General features: G+C 43.3%; 1 pseudogene; it reads right to left on the bottom strand.

Moving 5' to 3' along the window:
- Positions 1 to 11,039: 11,039 nt before the first annotated feature.
- On the bottom strand, positions 11,040 to 11,488 carry LOC101657788 (annotated as a pseudogene).
- Positions 11,489 to 27,970: the final 16,482 nt, after the last annotated feature.

The raw sequence follows: 27,970 nt of genomic DNA, 5'->3' as shown, positions 1-27,970 counted from the left end.
ATGAATGTACAAATGTGCTTTACACAATTGATGTATGTATGGATTGTGATGAGTTGTATGAGCCCCTAATAAAATGATTTTTTTTTAAAGATACAATTGTAGCTAAGCAAGAAGGGATGAGGCAACAACTGCAGGATAAAGATGTATGAATGAATATAAGCTATTACTAAAGGAGTAACTAGTAAGAGGCAGTGTGGTGTAGCTATTAGGATCTGAGTTTGGAAATAAGATGTAATTGCTTCCAAACCCACTTAGTCATGTACTATCTGTATAACTATGGGCATTTATTCCATCTCTAAGTCTCTCTCCATTTTTGTAAAGAGCAGTCTCCACTTCATAGAGTTAGATGATATCATGCAGTAGATTTTCAAATAATATTTAGGTATTTACATCTTTATAGCAGATACTCACATAGATATTAACAGTGAATGAAAATAACAAATCTTAAAGGTGCCCAGGTTTCAGGGTTTGGTGACTAGGTGGATGGCGGGCCCCAACTTGTGGACTTTTGGGTGAGGACCAGGTTTGGAAGAAAGAACAATGAGTAGAGTTTGAGGAGCATTGAGTTTAGGAACAATGAATAGGCCTTGGCCCTTCGGACTGTGGACATATGGAGCTTTAATAGAGAGAATTTGACTGGACATAGACATTTGAGTGGCATCATATTACAGACAGAAATTTGGTGGAGGTCCTTCAGAGATGAGAGTACAGAGTGAGAAAAATAGGCCAGCTTGAAGGACTTGTGGCAGGGAGAGTAACTGTGAGTCAGAGCTGGCTGGACACGGCCACATTTTACGGATCCATTGATTCCTTGGTGGGCATCTTCTTGCGATTGTAAACTGCTGCAATGAGCATCAATGCAGCTATTTCTGTTTGTCTTCCATTCGATCGCTAGGGTGTATACGGGGAGCTGGGAGCTGACTTGCTGGCTCACAGTGTCTCAGTGGCTGATTTCTCTGAAGTTAGTCATCAGGCCTTCTTCTGAGAAGCCTGTGGGTGGGTTCCAACCTCCAACCCGTTGTCATCGGCTGAGTGTATGGACCGTCTGCCCCACCCAGGGACTCCAGCCAGAATCACCGAGTGGCGGAGCTATAATTGCAGATCACATCAGACAAAAAGGAACTTCAGTGGACAATTATGACGACAAGAGTTAATGGTGCTAATTGCATTTTTGGCTGTATTCATCCAAATACAATATTTATACCAACGTAGGTTCCAGCCCCTCTCCACTCTGTGTCAGACAGGGTCAAACAAGACAATTCTAAACGGGACACGTTGGGAAGGAGGCTACACGTAAAGTGAACTCCATTCCCATCGAGCGGCTGATTGAGCCCGCGCCATGTGACAACTGAGCCCAACCGTCAGGGACATTTAGCCTGGAGAAGAGAAGAGTCGGCAGTAATCATTGTTGATTTGACCCATCTATTTACCTTGCCTATTAAGGACTCCCACTTCAAATGCATTTTCAAACCTGCTGATTCATTGCATCCTAGGACTCCCCGGGGCGGAGGGACTTGCTGCACAGATAGAGCGACTGGGACATCTAGAGGATAAGTACAGGAGACAGTCCAGACAGCTGACACCCAACCCCTTGCTCCGGAACCAGGTCGTCCCTGTCTTTCATAATAAATGTCTTTCCTTCTCTCCTCTCATAAAAAGCCTCCGTCCTTCAGGGCGTTCAGCTTGAGCCCCTCTCTCAAAGAAGCTTCCGCTGCATCAGCCCGTCTGCACTGATTTGTCTCCGTTGACATTTCACAGGGTCCAAAGCAGCTTGTTCAACAAAACAAATATTAAAAACCATACCCACCCCTCACTTCTTTGGACATAGTTAGGTTCCTAAGACCATAGTTAGGTTCCTAAGACCAAGTTGTTATGTGACACATGGAATTGGGCAAAAATGGAGGCTGCCCACAGCCCATCATACAATAGAACCACCGAGAACCATGGCTCGGTCAAGTGCAGGTACAGCCTTTCCCATCACAGCCAGCATTTCTCTCGCCTCTCACCTTGGCATTCATTACTGCCAGATCTTGACATTAATGCCCAAATAGTAGGATAAAATGTATTTTTTATTATTAAAAGATCATTTTACTGGGGACTCTTACAACTCTTGTTATAATCTACACATTGATGGCATCAGGAATGTTTGTACATGTTGCCTTCATTCTTTTCTAGACATTTAATTTCTATTGAGCCGTTGATATCAGCTCCTCTTTTTCTCCCTCCACCCGCCCCGCCCCCCAATAATATATTTTTTTCACTCCTGTTATAAATGTGAAATATTGGATGACAAGAGAGTCGATATGAGGAGTAGGTAGCACTTGAGTACATAGTACCCTTGCTAGGTACTGGATTCCCTATGTCGCTCACTCTAGTCGCCCATGTGTTGGCCACAGCTCCCACACATGGATACACTGGATTCTGTGAATCACACTCACCGGAGTGGCTGCGATTCAAAGTGATGCAAACATGGGGCCAGTGTCCCCCTGTGACCCAGCTCACCAAAATAAAGATCAGAATAGAGGTAAAGATTAGAAAGTCGCCTGAGGGCACATTTAAAGGACGATGAGTCCGTATCTCACTCGCAAGTTAACTTGTGATTTCATAGATGCTGGTGGCAGTGCAGGACTATCAGACCCCCAGGCCGGAGTATCAGCACTTGGATGGTCCCCCAAGTCCAATGCCTCCAGGCAGAGGGAAGTGTGTGTGTCTGGGGGGGGGGGGGTATTTGTTTCCTAGCTTGCTATAATTATCTCATAGTTCAAGACGCTAGACATCCCAATTAATGTGACAGCCAAGCCATATTCCCTCCAGAGTCTCCAGGGAAGAACCTTTCTCTTCTGGTAGCTCCAACACACCTTGGTTTGTAGATGCATCTTCACACGCTCATCTTCTCCTGTAAGTCTCCTTTCCTTTGGTTTTATAAGGTTTTATGAGGTGGCATTATGATCTATTTAAAGGGATATTAAGGTCCCTGGGTAGCACAAAATATTTGTGCTAAGCTACTAATCTAATGAATCCTGGTGATGTTGGGCTGTGATCCTCAGTCACCAGTTCAAAACCACCAGCCTCCTCCCATAAGCGTTGCAGTCTTGGAAACCCACAGTAGGGCTGCTATGAATTGAAGCGACCTTGGCAGTAAGTTTGGTGTTTGAGACTAATTGAAATGGTGGTGGTTGAAAGCCATTCAGTGGTGCCAAAGAAGGATCTGTTTCCACAACAGCTTACCGCCAAGATATCCCTATGAAGCATGCTTTGCCTCCTCGGTAGAGCATTTTCTATATCACCTAAATGGACTTACTGATTTCTTCCTCAAAAATCTTGGTCCATTCCTATGATGACTGTTTGTTGCTGCCAAGTCCACTTTGACTCGTGGTACAACAGAACAAAGCATTGTCAACCTCAGAATCACTGGCATGTTCTCGAGCTTATCATTGAAGCTATGTGCTAATCCCATCCCCCCAAGGCTCTCCTTCACCCTCATTGGCCCTCTGCTTCGCCAAACAAGAGGACTGCCTCCAGCACTTAATCTCTCTGCTGATGTGTCCAAGACAAGTGAGTCAGATAAGGTGGTGTTGTGATCTATAAGATTTCCATAGGCTAATTTTCCGAGGAGGCTTTCTTTTTCTGAAGCCATTTTAGTCTAAAAGCTCCACTACAACCTGTCCGCTGAGATGGACCCTGCTTGTATTTGAAATGGCAGCACGAAAGCTTTCACTGCCACCACAACACACAGGCCAACACAGTATGTCTAGCTGACAGATGGGTGGTGGCATTTCTAGGATAGTACCTCCATATTACACTGTAACTATTTACATACACAGTGTTCTCTCTTGATAGCCAGCCTACGGCAGGATCCGTGACTACAGATTCCTAATCCCCACTAATACGTGTTCAGGAAGCTTTGTCTTTGAATGGATATAGTAGTAAGACTTCTCGGTTGCAAGCAACTGAAATACACTGCGATGATCACAAGAGAAAATTAGAGAATTGCTGTCTAGCTCTTGGGGACAGAATCAATGAAGTGCTAGACCAGGCTGGGAAAATGGACAGGATGCAAGGGAGCTCAAGAGCATCAGTTGGCAGGGACAAAAACATTCCTTATGCCACTCATATCCTTGCATCCTTTCCATGTTATCCTCAGACTAGGGGGAATATATCATTAATTGTCATTTGAGTGTCTCTTGAATACTTCAATCCACAGACAAGGTGGGGTGAGGCAAACATGCTGTTTCAGGTTGTTCTCTTCTCTAGAAGAGCAAAACCAGTATATATCCTGCTAGTGGCATAGTGGTTACACAGTGGGCTGCTAACCACAAGGTCAGCCGTTCAAAACCACCAACCATTCTATGGGAGAAAGATGAGGCTTTGTTTCCATAAAGAGCTACAGCCTTGGAAACCCGCAGGAGCAGTTCTACCCTGTTTGATTGGGTCACGATGAGTCAGCTTCAACTCGATGGCAGTAAGTTTTCGTGTGTGTGTACAGCAGTGGTTCTCAACTTTCCTAATGCCGTGACCCTTTAATACAATTCTTCATGATGAGGTGACCCCCAACCATAACATTGTTTTCACTGCTACTTCGTAATTATAATTTTGCTACTGTCATGAATCTGAATTGTAATGTAAACATCTGATAGGTAGGATGTATTTTCATTGTTACAAATTGAACATAATTAAAGCATAGTGATTAATCACAAAAACAATATGTAATTACATATTGTGGAATATTTATTTCTAATTACAAATTAATTAACTTTTGACTTGAAGCATGGTGTAGCTTGGGTAACAGTCTTCACGGCAGGTATTCATATGTGGGCATATCTACATGTGGGCAGACTCACCTGGAGACGGATAGAGGATTGGTGTCTCAGTCCCTAAGACCATGGGAAATATGTGTTTTCCGATGGTTTTGGGCAACCCCTGTGAAAGGGCTGTTTGACCCCGAAAGAGGTCACAACCCACAGGTTGAGAACTGCTGGTGTAGAGAGAGCGTGAGAGATTGCTTTAAAGGAAATGGCACAAACAGTTGTGGGGAACTGGCAAGTCAACAACCTGTGGGTCAGGGAGCAGGCTGAATGCTGCTCCTGATTCACATGGTTACAAAGTGATGAACGCAGAATTTGCAGATTAGGTTACAAGCTCTGACTCACAGGTTGCAGAAGGTAGAAAATCCAAACTCTGCTGCTGGCTGGAAGAGAGGGAGAAGGAGGGAGAGAGAATGAGAATGAGGGAGTGAGCTTTGTCAGAACATATATATATATAATGCTTTGTCAGAACATATATATATATATATATATAATGCTTTGTCAGAACATATATATATATAATGCTTTGTCAGAACATATATATATATAATGCTTTGTCAGAACATATATATATAATGCTTTGTCAGAACACACATATATAATGCTTTGTCAGAACATATATATATATATAATGCCTTGTCAGAACATATATATATAATGCCTTGTCAGAACATATATATATATAATGCTTTGTCAGAACATATATATATATAATGCTTTGTCAGAACATATATATATATAATGCTTTGTCAGAACACACACATATATATAATGCTTTGTCAGAACATATATATATATATATAATGCTTTGTCAGAACATATATATATATATAATGCTTTGTCAGAACACACATATATATAATGCTTTGTCAGAACATATATATATATAATGCTTTGTCAGAACATATATATATATATAATGCTTTGTCAGAACACATATATATATAATGCTTTGTCAGAACATATATATATATAATGCTTTGTCAGATCATATATATATATAATGCTTTGTCAGAACATATATATATATAATGCTTTGTCAGATCATATATATATGTGTATGTATGTGTATATATATGTATGTATGTATGTGTGTGTGTGTGTATATATATATAAAATGAAGACCATACCCCAACTCCCCTTCTTACTGATTGGCTGTTCACATCAATCACAAAATGGAGGATGGTTACATCATATCTGCCAGACCCCTGAGACTCATGGCCTAGCCCAGTGGACAGACACATTACCCATCACACCTGCCCTCTTCAGTGTGTAAGGGTTGGGGAGAACAGGGGGCGGGGGGCTAGGCACTCCTTCCCACCCAGATGATACACCATAAGGAAAAGAAAGTCTGATAGTAATGGGGATGTCGTCAGCAAGGAGACTGGAGTGTGTTTAACTAAAACCTGACAAATGTCTACTACTATAAGTGAAACTTTACAGGAAAGCTGTCCAAGTGATGTTAAAATCACATTTAATATCGAATGTTTTATTACCAGCAAATTCACTTGCAATATTTAGCACCTTTCTTTAATTTCCTTGATGAACTCAGAGCTCTTGCATAAATTTAATAATGTGTTATGTACCCCCTGGGTGTCTGATTTACTGACTTGAGCTGAATGATTGGACTTGGTACAGAAAAGAGTTTGCAAACACGGCCTATGGGTTTTGGGGGGGTTTTTTTAGCCATCAAGGAACTAATCTCTTTTGCTCCCCGGAGAAGCTAAAAATTCTAAAACGAAGTGCCCTCTTCTCTGGTTTCTGCTTTTCAGCATTTCTCTTCTGCTTTCACATACTTTTGCTGTTTTAAAATTAAATCTAAGAAACTCATTCCATATTTTTCATCATCTGCTTTTGAAAGTGAATGTTATGGATTTATGGTTTGGAAGTCCTTTGATGTTAGAGTAGCAAACTATGCTTGCTTCACTTGTTTTTGTTTCTTTTTCTTTTTCTTTATAAGGCTTTGATAATTTGATTTATTAAAACACCACAGTCAATCTAGGGGAACTGACACCATTTACGTTGTTGGACAGCATCAGGAAACATCAGGCGCTAGTTTCCCGAAGACGGCTGACGTCTGTTATTATGCACCCCCGCCCGTTAGGTCTCCAGGGAAGTCAGGCATTAAGCAAAATCTCAAACTACACTCCAAGGATATGTCTTCCTAGTAAAGTTCTGTGTTTTTGGATCGGATCCTAGTCTCACCCACCCACCCCTAGATTTGAGTTTGTACCTGCCAAGATGTACAGAATGACCGGCCAGTTTTTCTTATCAAGACACAAAACTGCTCATCCCTATTTCCCTCACTTTGGTTCGAGGCAGAGCCCTGGCGGTGTCCTCGTTACCCTTTGGGCTGTGATCCTCAAGGTCACCCCTTGAAACGACCAGATTCGCTGCAGGAGAAAAACAGCTTTTTACTCCTGTAGAGTTACAATCCCAGGGGCAGTTCTACCCTTTCCTACAGACTCAATGGCAGTGAGTTTGGTTTTCTTTTTGCTTTTCTTTTTGTTCAAAGAGCCTTAATGGCTCACTGGCTAAAGAGTGCCACTGAGAACCCAGAGGGTCAGTAGTTCCAATCCCGCAGCCCCTTTGTAAGAGGTGTCAATAGACCTCTGTGCAAATTAAAACAACCCAAACTCAAAATTGCTACTATCAAGTTAATTCCGTCTCATAATAACCTTATAGGACAGAGTAGAACTGCCTGCTGTGGGTTTCTAAAGTTTTAATTTCTTTTTTTTCAAAACCATTTTATTGGGAGTTAATACAGATATCATATCATTCCATGGTTCAATCACAGCAAGCGGTCTTGTGCAATTGCTACCACAATCCAGTCTTTTTCTTCCTGAACTCCTTGACATCACCTCCCTTTGACCCGCTCCCACCTTACCACCACCACTGTACCTCCCAGAAACCTTTATTCTACTCGCTGGCCCTATAAGGTTCATAAATCCTGGGTTTCATATACTGACAAACAGAAAAACATGTAACAAAAATTTAAGACGGTGACCCTCGATAGCATAACACATCTGAGATAAACCCCAAAATTAATTAACAACAACAAAAAATACAGAAAATGTTGAAAATCAAATCAGGCCTAACATGGATCAGAGGAGGGATCAGTTGAGAAGGTTTTGACCATTCAAGTCAGGTTTATCATTTTGATTTTCCACACTCATCTCTCCAATGCATCTGTTTGGTAGCCACTTTCCTCCCCGCCCTCTATTATGGGTAGAGGGAGACCACCGGAGGCTTATTGCCTCTGTACATCCCACAGCTGTAGCTTGGGCTCCCACTGTCATGCATAGCCTTCTGCAATCCAGATTCTCAGTGTTTAAGCTCTGATACGATTCCCAACTTTGACTTCTGATGATATGATTCATAAGCCTTCGGTGACTGATGGTGGTGTGCTTCTTCCATGTGCACTTAGTGGATATCTCACGTAGACGGAGGCTTTCCCTGTTTATGGAAGCAGAAAGCCTCATCTTTCTCCCTAGAAATGATTGGTGGTTTCAAACTGCTGACGTTGTGGTTAGCAGCCCAACTTGGAAATCACTATGCCACCAGGGTTTCCCCTCGTAGCCTTGGAGACCCTCGGGGACAGCTCTACATTGTCCTATAGGGTCGTGGTGACTCAAGGGCTGTGGGTTGGCGCTTGGGTGAAGGCTCAGTGGGTAAGTACTCAGCTGCTAATGGAAAGGTTGCTGGTTTTAACCCATTAGTCCTCAACAGGAGAAAGATGTGGCAGTCGGCTTCAGTATAGATTACAGCTTTGGAAATCCAATTGTCCTTCAGAATCACACTACAAGTTGGAATTGGCTCAGTGGCAGTAAGTTTGTTTCTCAATCCTTCATCTGAGAGGTAGCTTTAAAACTATGACTCCTGATGCGCCACACCGCCACCACCTCTACTCTTCACCAGGCTCAGCAACTTCCCAGTTCCTTTGATGTTGCCAGTGGGGCTGCAAACTGCAAGGTCAGCAGTTCCAAACCACCGGCCATTCCTGGGGAGAAGAGGAGGCTTTCTAGTTCTGTAAAGAGTTACAGTCTCCGAAACCCACTGGGGTCGTCCTCACCTTTCCTCGAGGGTTGCGACGACTCTGAATCTACTCAATGACAGTGAATTTGCTTTGGGTTTGGTGGAGCCCCCTGTCTGGTCTGGGCATGCTGAATGACCACCTATGTCAGGACACCCTCTGCAGGGCCTGGAAAAGACGCACTGCTCCCTGTGGGAGTTGACCAACAGGCAGCCGGGCAGAATTGTGACCTCTCTTCTTGTAAGGATTATGCATGCTGTGCCATGCCCCTGACTTGCATGGGACTTATTGGCCACTGGAAATGTGATTCTTTTTCAGATCCATGCTAAGGCTGGGCATTGCCTTCCTGACGCGGCATGCGTGGGTGGAGCTGGGGCTTTGGGCCCAGGGCAGAAGATCACCTTCTTTCAGGTCAGTTCTGTGTTCCAGCTCCTCCTTATCCTTTCGGATATTGATTCTACGATACTTAATTCCTTCCACCTTGTCTCCTTGTTGTCGTCAAGCGTGTTAAATATGCCTTTTAAATTCTCCATCAAACTGATAAAACTCTTGAACAGGCCAGGATGAGGAGTAGCCCCAGAAGCGCTCTATGGACTCCTCCCACCAGAATGGCCTGAGTTACTAATCCCTAGACTGTGCTTGCATGAAACCCATTCCTGAGGGAGTCCATTTCAGACTGTTCTTACCTGCTTGTCTAGCAGGAGCCGTGGTGGTTCAGTGGGTTATGTATTGGGCTGCCAGATGCAAGGTCAGCAGTTCAAACCTACCGTGGGCTCTGTGGAGAAAGGCAAGGCTCTCTGCTTCCATAAAGATTTACAGTCTCAGAAACCCGCAGAGACTATGTTGCTGTGTCCTATAGGGTCTCTGCGAGTTGGCATCGACTTGATTGCAGTAAATTCAGTCTGGGTTTGACAGTCCAAGAGGATCCCTGGTGGCGCTCTGGGTTAAGCACTGAGCTGCTAAACAAAAGGTCAGAGCTCAAACCCATGGGTCACTCTGCAAGAGAAAAAGAAGCCATCTAGAAAAGAGTACAGCCTTGGAAAGCCTATGGGACACTGTGCTCTGTCCTGGAGGGTTGTGACAAGTACGAATGGGCAGACAGCCTGGGAATCTCGTCTCAGCCAGCAGTGAGGTGAGTTTGACCCAAGCAATTCTTCGAGAACCTACCTGACATCCTAATCACCACCACTACCTCTTCTAGTTACACCTACACTATCATTTTGATTAGATTCTAGCACCACTCTTGAAATGTACGCCAGCTTCACACCTATTTTTAAAACTGGAATGATGCCTGCATATCTCTGGTGTTCAAAATCTCTATGACCCTTTAAAGTTTACCTTCTACAATTCACCAGCAGAGATCCTACATACTGTCTCTTCAATGCCATTTTTTCAGAGCTTGGAGACTTGAAATCCGTTAAAATAGCTTGTATTCTCTCCTTGTTTGCCTTACTCTTCACACTTCATATCCCTTTGTAATGTTCACTCTAGTCTTTTTCATCCAATGATAATTCTTTTTTACTAAAAGATAAAAAAAGGCAATGTAAGCATTGATGAGGTCTATCAAAATTACAACATCATTGCCAGCCACGTTTTCTTCCTTCCTAGACATGGTTTAAAGAGCCTTGGTGGCGTAGTGGTTATGCCTGGGGCTGCTAACTACAGGCCAACAGTTCAAAACCACCAGCTGCTCTCCAGAGAAAGTCAGGGATTTCTACTCCCACAGCCGTTGCAATCTGGGAAGCCCACAGGAGCAGTTCTGCCCTGTCCTGAGTCGGCATTGACTCGATGGCAATGACTTTGGCTTTGAGTTGAGACACGCAATGGTTTAAGGGTATGGGCTTCAAACTTTTTGCTTGTGACACCCCCAAAAGACTTTTCTTTTTACATTTTTTTTGCAGCTGACTTCTGAATTTTACAATAAAAAATTTAATAGCTGCAAAGGGTATAATTTTCTGTATATTTTCAATATTGAATATTAAGAGAAAACTGGTGTACTCTTCTGGACTTTATATATTTTTAATGGATAATCAAGTTTTTATTGAGCAGGTATAATTTTTTATGTTTCTTTTTCTCCTTCAATTTGTAATCGCAGACTAATTTTCTTACAAGATTTTACTCTAATTTGTTGTTTGTTTTTTCCTTAAAACTCTTTTTTTTTTTGGAGGGTAGTTCTCTTTATTGCTCTGGGCGAAGGGTGCTCAGGACCTCTTGGTGGGGCGAGTCCGCTTCCTCGTCACCATCACAGGCTTCTGGCTGCGTAGGATGGCGCCGGCTCTGCGGATAGCAAGCATGCGAAGGTGGGGCGGTACTTGTTCTTGCGGATCATGTGCCCGATGCTGCAGAGTGTGGCCCGGGCGTTCTTGTTAATGGTGGTCCAAACATAGGAGGTAGCCGGCTTCCGCTGGCCTGACCTCCGTTTCAGGGCCACCACAACCCCCTTGCCGTCGGCAGCGGGATCGACACCCACCGTCTTGCGGTGTATCAGCCCGGTGTAGCGGAAGGAGGTGCGGGCTTTCAGGTGATTGGGCTCGGTGCTGTCCGTCTGCTTGTTCCTCTTGATCAGGAACCTGGAGCAGTTCCGCACGACCATCCATTGCAGATGCGCGGACATGGCGGCGGCTCCTCTCCCTGCCGCGGCCGGAGACGGAAAAGCTCCTCAGAACTCCTTTATCAATCACTGTATTCTATTTTTCTGCAACAGAATATATTTTTAATGCTGTGTGTTTCTAAGATTCAAAATGGCAAACCTTTTCATCTGGATTGAGTTATATAATGATTAAGATTAGTATGTAACTTATAAAAAATAATAGAGGTATAATACATTTAGATAAATGATGATTAAGTCTAAAAAGTAAAAATTAATTGAAATGTCTTTACTAATGTCCCACTTGGAAAATAGAGTAGTCTCTGGTCCAGAGACCTCATTGAGCAAGTGGGCCTAGTCTATCTCTAGGAAACTCACCCTTCTTCTCTTGGGTCTAATTCTTCTAGGATAGGCAAGGTAGTTGTGGCATTTCGTTGTTATTATTGTTGTTGTTTTAGTTCTAAGGTGAGATAACTTGAAATGTAGAGTATGCATGTCATAAGAGAATATGCCCAAAAGTATCGCTGTAACATCCTAGAAACCGTCATTAAACAAAAATATCAAAATGTGATGCTATCATCTAGGTCTTCAGTCTTTGACAGGCAGTCTTTCCACCTCTCTCTAACCCTTCCCGGAAGGATTCTGCTCTCTTTGATTTGCACCACATCAAAGGGGCAGCTTTAGGGTGTGCCGGGTACTCGAATGCCATTCTCTTTCAATGCTCTTTGAGTGTGATAAACGTAAGGAAGTCTTACGGGGCAAGACCAGGACTGTAGGTAGAGGAGGTCAGTTTCCCAACCAGATCTCATCAGACAGCGCTGCCACCCTGGAAGAGCAGGCGCATTGTCGTGATGGAAAACGTTTCCTCGGCTGAACTTTCCTGTCCTTTTTCCCACCGGTGCAATTTCTTAAAATTTAAAAAATCATAAACTCCCAAGACCATCCTATGTTCTTTGAAAAAAAAATTACCACAATTGACCCTCTGGAGATCCCCAAACCAATTGTCATGCCCTTCAGAGCTGACCTCTCTGCCTTGACTTTCACCAGTCCAGTGGATCCCCTGAGAAGCATTGTTTTGAATGGACCTTTTTTTTTTAAGGTACCCTAGCTTGACAAGGTAAGTGAACTATTGAGTGATTTTGTCTACAATAATCCACTGTTAACAGATACATGTTTAAACTCGTTTTCTTCTAACTAAACCCATGCATGTTACAACTGGCGTGCTCACAGTAGCAATACTTTTAGAAGTACACGAGTCATTCTTTGGTGGCAGAACTGTTCTATCCATGTGCCGTGCCATTATGATCTATTGCATATAGCTAGGCTATACCAGCCCAATTAGCAATGAGTGATATTTATACAAGCGTTATTAGAAATGCTCTTTTGAGGGTCTTGTATATAATCATTCTGTAGCTCAAGCGTGAAAGACTTGATTATAATTAGAAAAGAGAATTCCAATGCTCTTGAACTTGGTCACATAAAGACAGTAATGTAGACAGAAGTTTGGGGAGAAAGGAGTAGAAGGGAAAGGGCATTTATTTCTCATACTTTCATGGGAGTAGGGAGTGGGGTGTAAGAGATATTGTTGAAAATTCCTCCATCAAAAGTAGCTATATTCTTAAAGGTCTAAAATAAAGCAAGAGCACTAGGAAGGGAGTTAACAACAGCTAGAAAGGGTCTAATGGAGGCAAGTGTGTTCGTTCTTCAGAGCAGGATCCAGTGGATTCTTCTTACAGTTGATACATCAGGAGAGAGTTGTAAACACGTTATTTGAAATCAATAGACAAAGCAGATAGAAACGAGTCATGTGAAAAGTGGGTCAGAGGTGGAGATCGTGGCATGCGGTTTTACGTTTTTATTACATATTCTTTCACTTGAATGATTAGTTCCACATGCACATATGACTTTTTATAATAAGAGCCATGTGGGGCCATTCGCTTCAGCAAGTCCACCTCCAAGTTTCCAGCCCAAAGAATTGCCCATCATGCATATATGACAAGTGGCTCAACTAAAAGAAGAACTTCCACAGGCTGGAGCCCAGGGCCCCCTGGAGATGCTGGTCCATGATACCATTAGCTCTGGAGTTCCCTTAGGCTTACACCTCCACCCACTCAGAGAGTGCTAGGGCCTTCCTGTCGGAATCCCTTGCTCCCTTATTTCTTTGAGATCCACTTAGATAAGGAGCAGGTGCTGCTTCGTCTTCCTGCCTGGTGCTAGGGCACACTAAGTTGGGAAGTGGCAGAACCAGAATCCAAAACTCCGTGCTGATGGCCTGGCCTTAATGATGGATGAGGTGCCAAAAGGAAACACAGCCTACAGTCCGCTGCCCCTCACAACAGCGTGCGGCGTTGGGGTGGTGTTTCCAAAGCGTTGGCGCCCTGACATATATAAATGCCTAGAGAAAGGGCTAGGGAGGAGATAGGCAGTTTCTATAGCAGTGGGCACCTCTGGGGGCAGGAGTAGGGGAGGGGAGGACATATTCGTGTAGGACATATTGATTTTTAGAGCTTTTTAAAAAAGGCTTTTCATATGTCCCTCTGTGATCAACCAGATCCCTGAACTTGCCCTGCTGGCTGTTGCTACTTGCCCGAGCAGTGAAACCCAAGCCACCACACCTGTTCCTTCCTGCCTGACCCTGCTCTCTCTGATAATAGCATCATGAGTGGTCTTCAAGCCCCGCATATCCTGCTCTTACCGCCCCTCGTCAGGGGAAAACCCAGACAGGATGAGCTCCACATTCCCAGCTGTCTCTGTCTTCCAAGGAAAAGAAACTCTAAACCAGTAGCTGAAGAGTGAAACCAGATACCCCAGGCAAGGGGTGGAGGGTAGAGGGGGAGGCATGTCTGGTGGTCTGCACAAAAGGCACCAAGCCAGAAGCCCAAGGGTGCTGGGACAATTGGCAAGGAGATGCAGAAAGTGCCAGGTCCCATCCAAGTGGCTGGGAATAAGGAGCCTCCGCTGCCAGGGTGCGGACTTGGTTAAGGCACTTGTGTTGCCGAGTGATTAGGAATGGTGCGGAAACAGTCCGCTTCCGGGATAAAAGCAAACCCTGACCCCCAAGGTTGGCGCGACAGGGAGTCTCTTGTGGCGACAACTAAGTGAGAGGGAGCCTGGCAGCTAGTTCTCTAGGCAGGGCTTCTCACCTAAAGCAAGAAGTAGATTCCATCTTGCTATCTAGTGCACACAGGAGTACAGACACTTGTGCAAGAGTGTACAGAAACATACACATTGCTAAAGAGTCCAGCATGTCCCCGCCTGGAAGCTTGCTGGAAACACAGTGAGTTACCTAGTGATTCCGTAAACAGAAATACCACACGTGGATGGCTTTCAAGAACCAAAATTTCTTTCCTCCCGGTTCAAGAGACCGGAAGTCTGGAGTCAGGGCATCCCTACAAGGAATGTCCACTGCAGCTTCTAGCCACTGCTACAAAAGATCTCTTTAAACTGTTAAAAGCCAAAGCAAATGTTTTGAGAATGATGAAGGAAACAAATGTACAAAAGTGCTTGACACAACGGATGGATGTGTGGATTGTGATAAGGGTTGTACGAGCCCCCAATAAAATGATTTAATTTTAAAAGAAAGCCAAGATGTCACTTTGAGGACTGAGACGCGCCCGGCCCAAGTTTGCAATCGCTCTAGCTGCATGAGAAAGCTGGACAACGGATCAGAATGACCAGAGAAGAATGCATGCATTTGAAGCACGGCTTGGAGAAGAATATTGACTATTCCATGGCCTGCCAGAAGAGTGAACACATTTTCCTTGACAGCAGTACAGCTGGAAGGCTGCTTCGCAGGGAGAATGACTCCCTTCTAAGGTCCACATCCTCATCGTGTAAGCACTGGACATGTTTTGTCCAGAGGGACCAGGCTCTGGTCAAGCAGAGGGTCTGTGGAAAAGAGGAAGACCCTGAAGGAGATGGCTGGACCCAGTGACTGCAATAATGATTCAAGCACAGCGAGCTTGTGAGGGCGATGCAGGGCTGAATAGGGCTTCAGTCGGTTGTACATGAGGTCACGGTGGGACAGCAGCGAGCAACTGTAGCTACTGGTCATCCTGGACACGTCTTTTCTTATCAATGAGCCTCACATGCCGCCTGCTTTCTGCAGGGTGTGTGTGTGTGTGTGTGTGTGTGTGTGTGTGTGTGTGTAATGTGTAGATGCGTGTGATGCATGCATAGGTAAGAAAACGTTTCCCATTTGAACAATCTCCACATGTATACTTCTGGGACGTTAAACATGTTCATCATGTTGTTCAACCTGTGATGTTGTTTTGATGGGTATTCTACCTGTAGTTATGAAGCTGTGATGGCCGTTAGTGGCTGTTAAGTGAATTCCAACCTACGGAAGCCTCAAGTATGTAGAGTAGAACCCCACTCCGGAGGGTTTTCAAGGCTGTAACCTTGTGGAAACGGTTTGCCAGGTTTTACTTCTGAGGCACTGCTGAGTGGGGTTGACTGTCCAGCCTTTTTGATTAGTAGTCCAGTACGTAACCATGTGCATCCATGATTAATTTAGTTTGCATGACACTTGGGACAGGTAGATATTACCAACCCTATTCCAGATGTGGAAGGGACAAGAAGTTATTTGCCCAAGACCACACTGCTGGTAAGTGGCAGAACTGAATGCAAACCTAGTGCTGATTGTCTCTGAAGGTCACGGTTTCCGTGCTGGGCTACCTGTCCCCGTGAACTCTGCCAGGCCCTGCCTCCCGGGGTGGGTCCAGTCTCGGACGCGCCATGTCGTGAAATGGGCTCAGGCATTACTCCTCCAAAGAGCAAGTCGTCCCAAACTGTCCATCTGAATGCAAAATGGGTTTTATAGTAGAAGTAGAAAAAAACCGAAAACACAGGGGCCAAATGAATTCATTGTTGTTTTAAAATGCTCCTTAAAGCTTCTGCCTTCAGAGATTAGATGTTTATTAAGTTTAATTCATATTTGCTGAACTTCCTCAAAAGTAAAAAGCCTCATGATGGGCGGAGTCAAGGTGGAGACCCAGAGCCTATCTGTGGATAATCAGATGTTCTCACGCAGAGGGGATACTTGGAGGAGAAAATGCATCCGGGGGCAGTTAAGCACTGATGAAACACACAACATTCCTCTAGTTCTCTAATCCTTCCTCCCCCCACTATTATGGTCTCAGTCCTAACTTGCATACTCCACTACGCCAGTGCACATACAGTGGCACAGATGAGAACTTTCAATACACAGAATTCAGGAAGACAAACCATCTCAGAATTGGTAATGGGAGTAATGACTCCCAGGAGGGTAGGGGAAGGGATGGGGGTGAATACCAGGACAGTAGGTGAAGGGATAGAATGGGCGGTGTGAGAATAATAATAACAATACATAATAAATTAAGGGTTCATGCAGATAGGATGGTGGGGGAGGGAGGGAATAAAAAAGGAGCTTATATCAAAGGGTTCAAGAAGATAGTGTTTGAAGTTTAGAAATTATTGATGCCAACAATTGTACATGTCCACTTGATATAATGGAGGTATGGATTGTTATGAAATATGTAAGAGCCCCCAATAAAATGATTTATTATCAATAAAAATATTTGCTGAACTCCCTATTTTCAAAATTGTGAAACTCCCTATCTTCAAAGACTGTGACCCCATTCATGTATATGTATATGTATATATTTCAATAGCCCTGAGACGCTACCTGGTTTGTGGCATTGTAGGAAGTACTAAAAGGGACAGAACATGCAAGTAGGCTTTGGGGTTCTATATTGACAATAACTTTGGTTGATTCTGATGATCAACATGGAAAAACACAAAGCTAGTTTTACAGCCACCCTGATTTTACAGAAGAGGTTGAAGGGATTCAGTGACAGTCCAAGTGGCATGGTGAGTCAGTCAGCATGGTTGGAACAAAGGTATGGGAAACCCAAATGTGAACTTCAAATGTTCCACGGACACTATGATTTCATTCTACATGTCTAGGATGCTTCCCATATAACAGACGCTCCATGAATGAGCTCAATTTTGATGAAAGACTCTCGTCTGGCGAGTTTGCAGACACACACGAGTAACGAAGCCCAGCCCAGCTGGGCAGCCCTCAAAGTGTTTCAAAGCGACTGCAGCTCCCACACCTTCCCCACAATGGCTTCTCCACTTCAACCCCAAAGCAGCCAACAACACCATCCACGTACACGATCCCTCCACACTTAAGAGTGGAACCTTGTCAGAATAGCATGACTCAGAGGGGGAAAAGTGCTGAAAGACTGACAGCATAAATGCTTGAAACTTTGAGTGGAAAAAAAAAATGTCCTGGCCCAGTCCTAGCCCAAAGGGGAGTTAGTTGTAAAACAGCCTTGGTGACAGGAAGGCGGGGAAGTCAGGGATTTTCCACCAGGTGTGGAAGCAGCCAGCAGACCCCAATATCCATAGCACCAGAGATTTTTCCAAAGCCCACATCCAATCTTATGATCCCTTTAGGCCTGGCCTGATGGGGCTGACATCACCCCTCCTGCCATGGAGGGTGTGAGCGCTCCATTACTGGGTGAGCATTGTGGCTGCCAGGCGAGCCTCGGGGTCTCCGCTAGCATGAAGCAGCTAATCCCACATGGAAAAACAGCATGTAGCAAAGTATGGCCTCGCCCCCCTCCACCCTTATAGGTGAATTTCATTAACTCTGGGTCAAAGCCAGGACATAACTGCCCTAGACCAGTGAAGGATTTGTGGAGCGTTTCCCAAAGCTGTTGAAAGCATGCAACGAAGCCATAGTGATGTCATAATTGCCACCCTACTAAAACTATAAAAATGGTTTCAGAGTATAATCAAAGATATATGCCAATCAGGCATTTCACGAGCACCTACTATGTTCCTGACAGAGTGCTAACTGGCAAGCATGCAAGGATAAATGAGATACTACTGTCTTTGGATCTGGTGGGAACCGCCTTAAACAGATCAATTACTACTGGCTAACAGCAAAGACAGAGCTGAGGGCTAGTGAGCACAAAGAGGCAGGGTCCCACTGGGCTGAGATAACATCCCCAGCTATCAAATACCCTTGCCAATCTTTTCTGAGTTAGTTTTGCCATGTTGAATCGATTCAATGGCATGAGATGTCTTTCAGTGCCACAGCCTGTCCTTATGTCCAAGAGAGATGGGGGTATGCTCACACTGATGTACTTAAATCAGGGCTCCACTCTGAATTGGCCTTTCCACCCTAGATCTACTGAATCCGAATCTACATTTTAACAAGGTCTTTTATAGACATAAGAATCACCTGGGGATCTATAAGACTCACCTGGGATTCTTGTTGAAACCCTTGCTCATGACACCTCTTAAACAGCTCCAGTGTTCAACGCAGCCCTGTCTTTTTTTTTTTTTTTTCAAGCGCTGGCAGCTCAGTTCGGTTTAGCCTTTAATTTCAGTCAGGGCTTTCAACTGGTTCATTCCCATTTGATTCCCTGCTGACTTCCCAGGTGATCCTTATGTCTAGTCCATATAAGATCTTGTTAAAATATAGATTTGGAGGCCGTCGATCTGGGGAGGAAAGGAAAATTGGGGAGCAGGGTGTGTCAAATCAGACTGACCGAGTTTGAAGCCCTGATTTAAGTTATCTGGTGCTGCCAGTGAATCATTGGGTTGTTAGGAATTTGGGTGTGTGCATATGAGTGTTTTATCAGCTACTCTCCTAAAATTTCTTCCCTGCTGTGGGTACTCTCTCCTACTTATTTTTTAAAGTGGGCAGAAGAAATCAGAAAGCCAATAAGGACGGGTCTTGCTTTGTTGACCTTCTGGTGGATTAAACTGTCGGTGATGATTCTAACCCACCAGCTACTTGGAGGGCGAGAGATGAGGATGTCTGCTCCCATAAAGACTTACGGCCTCTGAAGTCCTATAGCAGCGGCTCTCAACCTGTGGGTCACAACCCCTTTGGGGGTCAAACGGCCCTTTCACAGGGGTCACCCGATTCATAACAGTAGCAAAATGACAGTTATGAAGTAGCAACAGAATAATTTTATGGTTGGGGGGTCACCACAAATGAGGAACTGTATTCAAGTTTTGCGCCATTAGGAAGGTGGAGAACCACTGCTCTAGAGGGTCGCTGTGGTTGGAGTTGACTCAGCGCCATTGGGTTTGGGTTATTGTGACATTCATGCAAATCATTCAGAAATCTACGTTCCAAGGCCTGTAAATTCCATCAGTCCCTCCGAAGAGAAGGGAGAAGACGGAGTTGCCAAACTTCACACTCTCCCGACCCTAGCTGAATCTAAATTTAAACCTAAGTGCAAAGAGTGAGGGGCTTACACTCATTTACGGCTGGCAAGAGGCAACTGCCTGGTTTGCAAAAAGGACTTCATGGTCATCAAAAGCTGTTATAATGTCATGTGGTGATGAGTTTAATGTAAATGTATCTGGGACATCTGGATCGAATTTCCTCCCAAGCAAACAGTTTATGAAAATTAGTGAGTGAAAAATAGCCTCTGACCAAAGGCATTTTGGGTTATTCCTGCCCCGAAACTGTCTGAAACAGTGGATTAAGAGAGGGCGCACAGGTGAGGCTCCCCCCACTGCTTCTGCTTGCACCTGGGGCTTCAGCAAATGGGGTTGAGCAAAACTGAGGGACCTTGTGAGCCATCATCTCTCTAATGCAAAATTAGGAGAAATCAAATCACAACTATTTATTGAGCACCTAACCCTTATCAACTACGATGCTGTTGGCTGAGGATAGTACGGGGAACCAAACAGACTCAGACCCCTGTTCTCTGGGAGCTTGGAATGAAGGGACAACTTAGAGATACACAATAAAAAAGTAGCTGGACTCGCACGTGAGGGTTACTAGAGGTGCAAAGGGAGATAGATGGCTGTCATCCAGATCAGTCACAGCTGAGGGTGGTAGATTCGAGGCTTCCTGCTCTTCGGAGAGCCAGAGCTTCAGACTGTGCATCTCTGTCCTCCTCTTTGTCCATCTCAGTACCTGGTACCAGGTAAGGGCTCAAGGACTACCTTTTAAATGAATGGCCTCTTGAAAGTAATGTGGAGAGGGAGTGTGTAGAAAGAGCCAAGGGTCCATTTTTGAGTTAGTCCATGGCTTTCAGATGAGACTCAACAAATGGTAGCTGCAGCCTGATCCCATGGGGGAACTCTAAAATATCATTTCACTTATTTCTACCAAGCTTATTTCTAAAGCATTTCACTCTTTCATGACTCCTGGGATAGATATCACCCACCAACATTTTCAGCCTCGCAGATTTCCTGGGAAACTGTTATCCAGGTTGTAGTATTTGCTGCTTACCTGGCAGCAATCAGTATAATTGTGTGAATCTAAAGAAAGGGGACTCACTCCACCAGTCCTACCATCAGAACCCCCTTGGACATAGATGTCCCATGTAATCATATCAAAAGCTTATTGTCAAAAAACAATGTCCCTTGAGTAGAGGACAGTGAATGTCCCTGGATGCTGGCATGCCTTCTATTACTAAACTGACATGATGTCAGGAAAACAAAAATTCAAAGCAGAAAATCATGTGGCCATAAAAGGGTTAAGACAAACTCTATTCACTCACTGCAATCAATTCTAAATCATGGTGATCCTAGGAACATAGTCGAAATTGCCCTGTGGATTCTCGAGGCTATAACTCTTTACGGAACAGAAAGCCTCATCTTTCTCCTAGTGGGTTCGAATTGCTGACTCTCTGGTTAGCAGCCCCCTGCACTACTAGGGCTCCTAAGGCACGCTCAAAGGAGATAGAAAATGCAACAAGATTGCACAAGAACCCAAGAAAAGAAGGAAACGGGGTACGACATAAGAAAGCATCGAGGATTGGGACGTAGCTGCGTACCTTAATGAGTGATGTGTACCTCAAAGCCATCAGAGTTGGTTGGTGATACAAAGGGAAACTTGTTCAATTTGGGGTGCAAAAAATGAATGTGAACTTCAGAAGTACAACTATTTTTGACAGAACGTGAATGCTTTCCCAAGTTTTTAATGAAGAGGTCGTGCTATGCCATTTACTGAGTAATAAAGAATTGTGCTGAGTAATAAAGAATTGAAGAGGACCATTTATTATTATTATTTTAAGAGGCCTGGTGGCTCAGTGGTTAAACTCCAAACCAAAAGATCAACTGCTTGAACCAGGGCTTCCAATAGGAACGTTCTGGTTGCATCCTCTGCTGAAAATGTTCATTTCCACCCTGGATAGACTGAATCAGAATCCACAGGTGACTTTTCTGTTAAAAGGTTGTGTAGATGAGGTGGAATTGTAAACCCTCAGCAAGTAGTTGAACTGGAATACATCAGTTTAAATCTCTGTTTTAAAGCAATGCTCTTTGAGGAGTTCTAAAATCTACCCCTGGGCCAAGTAAAGGCAGCTGAGAAATGAAAACCTGGTCCACAACATATCCATACAAGAAAATGCTGCTGAATTTTCTTTTGACTGCTGAAAGCCCCTAGTGGGAGTTACTATTAAAACAAACAAATAAGCAAACATTGTCAAGGAGTCAACCCTGACATAGAACAGACCCTGTAGGGCCGAGTCCACCACTTGTCTGTCAGTTTGTGGCACTGTCGTGGCTTACATGTTGCTGTGATGCTGGAAACAATGTCACTGGTACCAGCAGAGTCACCCAGACGGGTTTCAACTAAGAACAGACTACAAAGAAGGAATTCCGCTTGAGAGGAATTAGCCATTGAAAACCTTGTGAATAGCAGCAAAACATTGTCAGGTACTGAAAACCTCATAAATCGCAACCGATCATGACCAGATAGAGTGCCCGAAGACGAGCCCTACGGGTTGGAAGGTACTCAAAGTATAAGAAAGAAAGGGCTCTTTCCTCAAAGCAGAGTCTGCCATACGGATGGGGATGAAGTCAAGCCTTCGGGAATAAAGCCTTTGGGACCTTCATCTGCTCAAGGGGCATGACTCAAAAGGAGAAGAAACAGCTCATTGGAACTTGGAATGTATGAAGTCTAAATCTAGGAAAATTGGAAGTCATAACAGAAATGGAATGCATAAAGATCACTATTCTAGGCATTAGTGAGCTGAAATGACCTGGTATGGGGCCTTGAGAATCACTTGGTTGTATGGTTTATTCTGCCTGAAATGACAGATCCAAGAAGGATGGCATCACATTCATTTGTGCAAAAGGTCGCTTCAAGATCTGTCTTGAAGTACATTGCTATTTGTAATAGAATAATAGCTATCCACATACAAAGAACTCCAGTCAATCCAAATACTATTCAAATTTATGCAACCACCACTAAAGCTAGGGAGGCAGAAATTGAATAATTCTACCAACATCTTCAGGGTGAAATTGATCAAATATGCAATCAAGATGCATTGATAATTATTGGCAGTTGGAATGCAAAAGTTGGAACTGAAGAAGGAGCAGTTGTTGGACATGTGGCCCTTGTGATAGAAACAGAAGTGTAGATCCCATGATAGAGTTTTGCGAAACTTCTTTTGTTTGTGGTTTTTTAAACAATTTTATTGGCATATAATTCCCATATTATACAATTCAACAGTTCGATCATATTAAGAGTTATACAGTCATCACCACAATCCGCTTTAGAATATATTCTTCATTCTTGTCCTCATCGTTATTAGCTCCACATTTTCCACCAGCCTCCCCTGCCACTGGAACCACTGATCCAGTTACTGTCTCTATAGATTTACCTATCCTGCATTTCATATACAGAAAAAATTAAAAACAAAACAAAAAACGAAGAACAATAATAAAGTAAAACAGACAAAAAAAACCTCAATCGAAAAGAAAGCAAACAAATTTCAAAACTAGAATAAATTTCAATGGATTATAAGAGAGACCAAATGACAGGCTGCCAAATTTTAACCTAACTGCATTTACAATAATCCATTTTCCAATGCGTTCTACATGTTAACAGAGCGATTCATATCCCTAAGAGCTACAACTTCCTACCGCAAATACCTTTTTTCAACAACACAACAGCAACTATATATGTAGACTGCTCCAGATGTAATACACAGAGATCACATTGGCTATGACGGTGGGAAAAGACAATGGAGACGCTCAATCATAGCATATAAAATGAAGCCAGGGGCTGACTTTGGAACATACCACCAATTTCTCATATGGAAGTTCAGGGTGAAACTGAAGAAAATTAAAACAAGTCCACAACAGCCATATATGACTATGAGTGCATCCTGGCTGAATTCCCATAACATCTCTAGAACAGAACAGAACAGACACATTGAACACCACTAACAGGAGGACTGATGAACTGTGGGATGACATCAAGAGCATCATACATGAAGGAAGCAAAGGTCATACAAAAGACAGAAAACAAATAAAAGACCAAAGTGAATGTCAGTAGACTCTGAAACTTGCTTTTAATGGAAGACTCACTAAGGTAATTGGGAAAAATGGTGAAGTAAAAGAGCTAAACAGAATTTCAAAGGGCAACTCAAAAAGACAAAGTAAAGTATTATCATGAAATGTGCAAAGACCTAGAATTAGAAAACCGAAAAGGAAGAACATGCTCAGCATATCTTAACCTCAAAGAACCCAGGAAAAAAATTCAAGCCTCGAGTCAAAATGTTAAAAGATTCTTTGGGCAAAATATTGAATGATGTAGGGAGCATCCAAAGAAGATGGAATGATTACACAGAGTCCTTGTACCAAAAAGAACTAGTCAGCATTCTGTCACTTCAAGAGGTAGCATATGAACATAAACCAATGATACTGAAGGAAGCAGTCCAAGCTGCACTTAAAGCATTAGACAAAAGAATGCTCCAGAATTGATGGAATACCAAGTGAAAAAGTTCAAGATGATGAAGCGCTGATGATGCACACTGGAAGACAACTATCTGACCAACTGACGGGGAGAGATCCATATTTGTACCCCTTACAAAGAAAGGTGACCCCACAGAATGCACAAATTATAGAACAATAACATTGATATCACACACAAGTAAAATTTTGCTGAAGATCATCCAACAACAGTTGCAGCAGTATATATTGACAGGGAGCTGCCAGAGATTCAGGCCAGATTCAGAAGAGGACATTGAACAAGAGACAGCATTACTGACATCAAGTGGATCTTGACTGAAAGCAGCAAATATCAGAAATATGTTTACTTGTGTTTTACTGACTATGCCAAAGTGTTCAACTGTGTAGATCGTAATGAACTATGGATAACTTTGATAAGAATAGGAATTTCAGAACACTTCATTGTGCTTATACAGAACCTTTTCGTGGATCAAGAGTCAGTTGTGGGAGAACAAGGCATACTGCATGGTTTAAAACCAAGAAAGGGAGTTTAAAGATTGTCTCTGACTGTATTTATTCAATCTGTATACTGAGCAAATAATTAGAGGGGCCGATAAGATGAAGAAGAACTCATTATCAGGATTATTAGGAAGGCTTATTAACGACTTGCTTGCCGAAAGCTAGGAAGACTTGAACTCACTGATAAAGATCAAGGATGACAGCCTTTGGTATGGATTACAATTCAATGTAAAGAAAACCAAGAACCTCACAGCTGGACCAGCAGGTAACCTCATGATAAAGAAAAGAGAGAAGGTGTCAAAGATTTCATCTTGCTTGGTTCCACAGTCCACGCTCATGGAAGCAGCAGTCAAGAGATCGATAGACGCATTGCATTAAGTAAATCTGCTGTCCAGGATCTCTTTAAAGTGTTGAAAAGCAAGGCTGTTGTGTTAAGAACAAAGGTGCGCTTGACCCAAGCTATGATATTTTTAATTGCCTGATATGTATGTGAAAGTTTGACAATGAATAAGGAAGACCAAAGAAGAATGCATTTGAACTGTGGTGTTGGTGAAGGATATTGAAATTACCATGCATGGACTTCCACAAGAACCAACACATCTGTCTTGGAAGAAGTACAGCCAGAATGCTCCTCAGAAGCAAGTGTGGCAAGACTTTGTTGCATGTACTTTAGACATATTATCAGAAGAAACCAGTCCCTGGAAAATGACATCATGCTTGATAAACCAGAGAGCAATAAATAAGAAGAAGATCCCCAACAAGGATTGGCACAGTGGCTGCAACAATGGGCTCAAAGGTAAGAACTATTTTGAGGAAGGTCCAGGATGGGGCAGTATTTCATTCTGTTGTACATAGGGTCGCTGTGAGCTGGAACCAACTTGACAATACCTTACACAGGATGGGGTTGAACTGTCCCATTGAATTTCCAAGGTTGTAATCTTTACACAAGCTGACTTCACATCCTTCCCGTCAACCCCCCATACCCAACCCCAAGTGGCTGGTGGCATCAACCCAGATCATATAAATCACCTGGGGACCTTTTTACAATTTAGATTCTAATTCAGTATATCTAATGTGGAAATGCAAGTTACCAGCAGGAGCCCAAACTAGAATGAACCAGTTCGTTGCCCTACTTTAGAAAGAGTAGATAGCCTCCTTCATATAGCCTTCCATGAGATTCTTTGATGCTTGAGAAAGACTAATTCAATTAGCTGGGGTTTTATTCTCTTTTAACCACTAGGGCACCTTCTCTGGAATCTAGGCTAATACATAAGCCACGAAGTCACGAGGCACTCTACTTCCCAGAGCACAGCTGGGGGCGGCGGTGGTTCTGTGGTATTCTCACTTTCTATGAAGGAACTTTGGGTTTGATTCCCAGTCAGTGCCCTTCAAGCACAGCCACCGCCCAAGTTGCGGTGATGCTGAATGGGCTTCAGCTGAGCTTCCAGACTAAGGAAGATCATATTCTGAAATATCAGTCAATGAAAATCCTATGGGTCAAAATGGTTCAGTCTGTTGTTCATGGAGTCTCCTTGATTCAGGGGCTGACTTGACACTTGGCACAGTTGTAATTGTTTCAGCAGGAGGGAGGTGGAGGGGAATGATGAAAGGAACTGTAATTAGAAACTTCCCATCTTAAACAGCCATTACAGCAATTCTGAAACATTGAGACTTGAGTGAAGTTATTCTCTACAGAAAACTAAGTATCAAGGAACGTAAAATGGAAGAAAGTTTGAAGCACAAATCAGTTAAACATTGGGAACATTTATCAAAACTAATAACCTAAAAGTTAGAATAAATAACTACTAGCCCTTCTTTCAATAATAAGCTATCAGGGCCTATGGGTCTCCTCAGGTGACTAGTTTAATAAATCAATACTTGCTTTGTAAAATAATTTCTATCTTCATTGCCAGGTTGCAGAGGCGAAGGCACACAACTCATTCAAATGTGGTCCAGATTATTTTAAACGCAAGCCATAAAGAATTTGGGCCTGGAAATAAGTCTGATTGATTTAACACTTTTTGCTGCTTCAACAGAAAGCCGTTCCTGCAGACCCCAACTTTTTTCTTAGCGTTTCTGTGGCTAGCTCCTTCTGAATATCAGTAAATAGAAATCTAGACTGGATTCATAACCCCAAAACGAAACCCACTGCTATCAAGTTGATTCTGACTCATAGCAACTCTATACTGGGTTTCCAAGACTATAAATCTTTATGGGGCAATCTCTTCTTTCTTCCGCTGAGCGGATGGTGGGTTTGATCCACTGACTTTACCTTTAGCTGCCCAGCGCTTAACGCACAGCACCACCAGGGATGAACCCAGAGGAGTGGCTTAGTCTATAAGTAATTCTACCAATTAGATGGCCAATAAAATTGACTAATCCAGTCTTATTCCTAGTCTGTTTTCTATTTGATGGTAATATGTATATCAAACTTTGTTAGAATAACCATATCTAAAAGTTGCCGGTTGCTCATATAAAGTGCTGGCCTGAGAAGCACAGTCATGTAGTTGGTCAGTCAGAGAGCTCAATATGCATATTTGATAAGATAGCAGATATATAATAATTTGAGGAGAAAGAGGGCTCTCTTTTTTTACGAATGGCAGAGTCGTGGCTCTGCGCCTGGCTAAACTGTGCCCAGTCTGCACAGTGACTAAAGGTGAAAAAATGAACCAGTAAACTTAGAAATTAGACAATTCTGGAGTCACAGTCTTTCCTGGGTGCTCAATTGGCCAATGTCTTAAAGTCATCTATTTAGGGCCCTGGGAGAGAGTGACTTAAGAACCACAAATTTGGGGCCATTGGCCTTCATTTCTGAGACTAGCAGAGATGAGCCTTCTAAGAAGTAGCTAGGATTCAGGTTTCTGGTGATGCTGTCGGGTAAATATTGGACTGTTAACCGTAAGCAAGCAATTCAAATCCACCAGCCACTTGGTGGTAGAAAGCTGAGGCTGTCTGCTCCCATACAAAGGTACTGTCTTGGAAACCCTCCATAGGCTCACTAAGTGTTGGAATCAGTGGAAGCGGGCTTGGTTTGGTTCTTTGGATCTTTGCAATTGTATTTACCTTCAGTCACCCTGGAAGACAACCCACCAAATGGCTTAGAGCTAGCAGATCCTGTTGATCTTTTCTTTGGAAATGTCTTGTATTTACCTCTTTTTCCCATGTCTCCTGTCCCTCCAATCCAGGATATTGGACTTCTCCCCTCCAATCCAATGGACAGGTTTTGTAATCCCACCCCCAACCTACCCACCTACCCACCCAAGAGCCTTCTTCTATTAGGTCACTTTTCCTGATTAAGAAAGTAAGTGGCTTTCAATTTCCTGT

The sequence above is a fragment of the Echinops telfairi genome, unplaced genomic scaffold (assembly GCF_000313985.2).
Source record: "Echinops telfairi isolate 266 unplaced genomic scaffold, ASM31398v2 ScPeMD7_18;HRSCAF=68, whole genome shotgun sequence".
In the NCBI taxonomy this organism is placed as follows: domain Eukaryota; kingdom Metazoa; phylum Chordata; class Mammalia; order Afrosoricida; family Tenrecidae; genus Echinops; species Echinops telfairi.
The sequence above is the reverse complement of the archived record's forward strand: the minus strand, read 5'-3'. Positions and strand labels throughout refer to the sequence as shown.